The sequence below is a fragment of the Olea europaea genome, chromosome 15 (genome assembly GCF_002742605.1).
Source record: "Olea europaea var. sylvestris chromosome 15, O_europaea_v1, whole genome shotgun sequence".
Taxonomy (NCBI): domain Eukaryota; kingdom Viridiplantae; phylum Streptophyta; class Magnoliopsida; order Lamiales; family Oleaceae; genus Olea; species Olea europaea.
This window is the reverse complement of record NC_036251.1, coordinates 15,608,505-15,614,050: the sequence shown is the minus strand read 5'-3', so window position 1 is coordinate 15,614,050 and position 5,546 is coordinate 15,608,505.

The window sequence follows — 5,546 nt, the reverse complement described above, 5'->3', positions numbered from 1 at the left end:
GCCTCACTACCCATTACCCATACTGGTAAAATTTCACTTACCCCAAATCTACATCTTCTTGATGTCCTAGCTGTACCTCGCCTTACCAAGAATTTACTTTCCATCAGTTAACATCAGATTTTCCTTTATCCATTACCTTTACTAATAACATATTCACCGTACAGAATCGCAAAACAGGAAGGGTGGTGGCAACCGACAAGCATGATGGAGGCTTATATGTGCTTGAGCGAAGTCATTCTACTTTTATTTCTGTTCTTAAAAATAAATCGCTTTGTGCGTCCTATGATTTATGGCATGCACGACTTGGACATGTCAATCATTCTGTTATTTCTCTATTGAATAAAAAAGGCCAGCTTTATCTTACATCTTTGTTGCCTTCTCCAACTTTATGTGGCACATGTCAAATTGCTAAAAGTCATCGCTTGCCTTATTCTCGAAATGAACATAGGTCATTGAAAACACTTAATCTTATCCATTGCGACATTTGGGGTCTGTCTCCAGTCAAATCTAATTTAGGATTTGTCTATTATGTCATTTTTATCGATGACTATTCTCGTTTCACGTGGCTCTATCCTTTAAAATTGAAATCTGACTTTTATAATGTTTTTATTCAATTTCAAAAATTTGTGGAAAATCAATACTCCACTCGAATTAAAATTTTCCAAAGTGACGGCGGTGGTGAATTTACCAGTAATTTCTTCCAAGATCATCTCCGCTCTAGTGGCATTCACAATCAGCTCTCATGTCCATACACACCCGTCCAAAATGATCGTGCTGAAAGAAAACATCGCCATGTAACTGAGATGGGATTAGCACTCCTTTTTCACTCCCACATTTCTCCTCGCTTTTGGGTTGACGCATTCAGCACTGCAACTTACATCATCAACCGCTTGCCTACACCACTCCTTGGAGGTAAATCACCTTTTGAGATTTTGTATGGTAACCCTCCGAACTATGAAAACTTTCACCCTTTTGGTTGTCCTGTGTATCCTTGCTTACGAGATTATATGCCTAACAAATTTTCTCCTCGCAACATCCCATGTATTTTCTTAGGTTACAGTCCCTCTCACAAAGGGTTTCGTTGCCTCGAGCCTTCCATCTCTAGGCTCTATATTACTCGTCATGCTCAATTTGATGAAACTCATTTTTCTTCCATTGCTACCTCTCAAGCTCAACCCATATCCTCCATTAACTTTTCCAATTTTCTGGAACCTAGCCTCACCCATGCAGATCCACCTCCCCCACTCCCTGACACTAGTTCTTCACAACTCACTCAATCCAGTTCTAATCCATGTATTATGTGTACTGATCCAGTGATTGAGTCTTTGCAGGATCCTCGTTCTCTTGTAGGTGCCTCTTTACAGACCTCGATTCCAAGTTCATCTCCTCTTGAACCTGGTGCAGATCCCACACCTACTGCAGTAGTCCCGTTGGCCACTCATCCTATGCTTACAAGAGCTAATGCTGGCATTTTCAAGACTCGATGTCCAACCAATCTTAGTTTCTTGGGCTCTTCTGGTCTTCTTTCTGCTTTTTTTGCATCGACTGAGCCCAAAGGTTTCAAATCTGCTATTAAAAATCCTGCTTGGCTTGCTGCCATGGATGAAGAAATTCATGCATTACAGAATAATCGCACCTGGGTTTTGGTACCTCGCCCTGCCAACACCAACATTGTGGGCTCCAAATGGGTATTCCGAACCAAATACTTACCTGATGGATCTGTTGAGCGCCTTAAAGCCCGCCTTGTTGCCAAAGGTTATACACAAGTCCCTGGTCTTGACTATACTGATACTTTTAGTCCCGTAATCAAGGCTACTACTATTCGGGTTGTACTCTCTCTCGCTGTTACACAAAAATGGCCCCTTCATCAACTTGATGTCAAAAATGCATTCCTCAATGGTACTCTTACTGATCAAGTTTATATGGAACAACCTCTAGGATATATTGATCCTCGCTTTCCAGACCATGTTTGACAGTTGAGGAAAGCACTTTATGGTCTCAAACAAGCCCCTCGTGCTTGGTTTCAGCGCTTCAGCTCCTTTATTGTTCGCCTTGGGTTTTCTTGCAGCCGTGCGGACACATCTCTATTTGTCTTTCATCAGAAGTCCGATATTATCTATTTACTTCTTTATGTTGATGATATCATTATTATAGGCAACAATTCTTCACTTCTTGCCCGCTTCACTCGTACACTTAACTCTGAGTTTGCCACTAAAAACTTAGGCTCTCTCAGCTATTTTCTTGGTCTTGAAGCCATTCCAACTTCTGATGGTCTCTTCATCAGTCAGCTCAAATATGCACAGGACATTCTTACTCGAGCTCAATTACTTGATAGTAAACCTGTTCACATGCCCATGGTTGTTTCTCAACATCTTTCTGCTGATGGTTCTCTATTTTCAGACCCTACTCTCTATAGATCCCTCGTCGATGCACTACAGTACTTGACTATCACAAGGCTCGACATTGCTCATGTTGTTAACTCTGTCAGTCAATTCTTACACGCTCCCATTGATGATCACTTTCTGGCTGTTAAACGCATCCTCCGCTATGTTAGAGGCACCATTCACTATGGCCTACATTTTCGCCCTTCCACTTCTCCTGGTGCTCTTGTAGCCTATTCTGATGCTGATTGGGCCGGCTGCCCGGATACTCGTCGTTCGACCTCTAGTTATTCTATCTATCTTGGCGACAATTTAGTTTCCTGGAGTGCCAAGAAACAGTCGACTGTCTCTCGTTCCAGCTGTGAATCTGAGTATCGTGCCCTTGCCTCCACTGCCGCTGAACTCATCTGGCTCACACATCTCCTGCATGACCTCAAGGTATTCATGCCTCAGCAGCCCACTCTCTTATGTGACAACAAAAGTGCCATTTTTTTAAGCTCCAATCCGATTTCACACAAGCGGGCCAAGCATGTTGAATTGGACTACCACTTTCTTCGTGAGCTTGTTGTCGCGGGAAAACTTCGTACACAATATGTCCCATCTCATCTACAAGTTGCTGATATCTTTACCAAGAGTGTTCCTCGACCTCTATTTGAGCTCTTTCGTTCCAAACTCCATGTCTGATCAAATCCGACGTTGAGCTTGCGGGGGGGGGGGTGTTGGAAATAATACTGTGATTGAGAATATTATTCCTCAATCACAATCTTCCCATAGCATGCCAATGCTAATCACGTAATCGAAGGAGGCTAATTCACACGGTTTCCATTTCATTTACACGGTTTCCATTTTATTGTAAATTATTGATTTGTATTCCATTTATACTATCTTGTAAAGCTCTATATAATGCAATACGATACACCACTGAAATTAAGATGAATTTTAATCATTCTTACATATAACAATAATGTCGTCAATATTTAAATATATTCTCAAGAAGTTCTAGAATCAAGAAGTTTAGGGGACAATGTCAACAATTTCAAACACAACACCATTTTCTTAACAACTAAAATTTTACATAAGAATATTTTCAAAAGACTCTCTTTAAACATAAGATTATCTCTAATTTAAATAGTCAACCCTTAAAAAATTGTAATCTAAGGAACTCTTTAAATTAACATTTTAATTTAGAGAGTGAGTTTGACTTTGTAAATTTGGAGAGGAAAATCTATTCTCTATAATTAAATGTATTCAAAGTATTTTAATTTTCAATGAAGGAAAATAATATAATAATTTAAAGGAAAGGTAGTAAAAATAAAATATAGGAAAAAAGTAAATATTTTTTGAAAATAATAAAATTAAGTGTTAATATAAAAAGTCCGTTGGAATATTTAAAAAATTTTACTTTCTAAATTTATGGATACTCTTTAAATGGTAGAATATACTATTTAAAAATAGAGAGTCTCTTGACACCCTAATATATATATATATATATATATATATATATATATTCATTTTCTAAAAATAACGAAAAATTCTAAAAATTGCATGAAATATGTTACACTCATCAATCCCATCTAGGAATCAAGATAAACATATGGATTGAAACATTCTTTGCCTACCCTGGAATCATTAGATTGCTCGTGTACAATCCAATTCAACATTTCATGTGACGTGGGAGTGCAATAGTGACTTTACGTAGTTAAAATTTGAAGGTATAGATGAAAATTATTCATACTTTTATTCAAAATTATATAGATGAAAATTATTCATACTTTTATTCAAAATTATAACAAGTATTAATTTCATGAATATAGATTCAACTATTTAAACATGTAATCCTAGTAGCGTGTTTCACTTATAGTACATAGGTAGTACTTGTAACCACCTGAAAAGAAGCATTATATATCCAAAGTTAAGGAAAATAAGTGTTAATTTACAATCTGTACACTTGCAGAATAATATAATCAACGGTAAAAATTCATCATTGGAGATTATATATGTTAATAATAGAAATATAAAAATAAACAATGCAATGGAGAAAAGTTGATGACATAAGTACGGTAATAAGTAAAGGTTGTAGGCGTTCAATGCAATTAAAACGTAGTACATTTATAAAACGCTTTAATTAATTTTTTGTTTCAAATCAAAGAGTATCTATCCAACGATTTTAAATCGAAAGATAATTGAAAATATATTGTATATCTTTGGTATTGAAGTTTCACTTTTCATGATTATCTTTAAAATTTTCACAGGCTACCGAAGGGGGAATGTTGGAGATACAATTTGTTGTGTTTTTTTTTTTTTTTTTTGGGAGAATTCATATCTTCCATAATTCATAAAATTACTTTTGTCTTGAGACAATTGAACATTCTAGTCTTTTATATATTTTTCTAGTAGTAATTCTAGGTACTATTGCATATAATGTAGGCTTAGCGGTTCTTCCAAGTCAATACGATCTATTCATTCGTAGAACTATTTACTCCATCGCAGATATTTCTGGAACACCTCTAACAGAGGGACAAACAGTCAATAGAAACAAAGACAGGGAACAGGTTACCTACTCTTAACAGTCAAAGCGAGCCCCTTTATTCTTCCCTTCTGAATCAAATAGATTCATATCTGAAAGAGGTTGACAATAAGTTCCTCCGTTTTTTCCTCTTTTCGGATGGTAAATATTTCTCAGAACATGGAGTGTGAATCAAACCCATGTTTGAATTGAAATTGAACACCTGTGCCAGAATATTAGCTCATCAAATGACAGGGAAAGATGGAATTCTCCCTTAAACAGAAGAAAAAACCACCCACCCTGTGTGCATGTTGGTTCTGTGCAAGTCACCTATTTTCATTGCTAGCTAGATTCTCAGTCTAGATTTACTGGCTTCATCAATCTAAAATGATCTACAAAAAATCATAGAATTTAATTTGTGCCAAGTTTAATGTTCTGGCATGCATTAATGTTCAAGAAATATATATTCCTGAAACCAACATTAGATCATCAAGATTAATCAGTACATTCAAAGGCACTACAAAATTTCTGTTCCTTGACTAAAGAATGAAGCTCCTCTAACTGTGCCAGGAAACTGAAGCCATTTGTTATTTGAAAACAACCATGAATGCTGAGAACAGAGAAGGAACAATTCTTCTGCTTGTACAGAAACAGAAGTA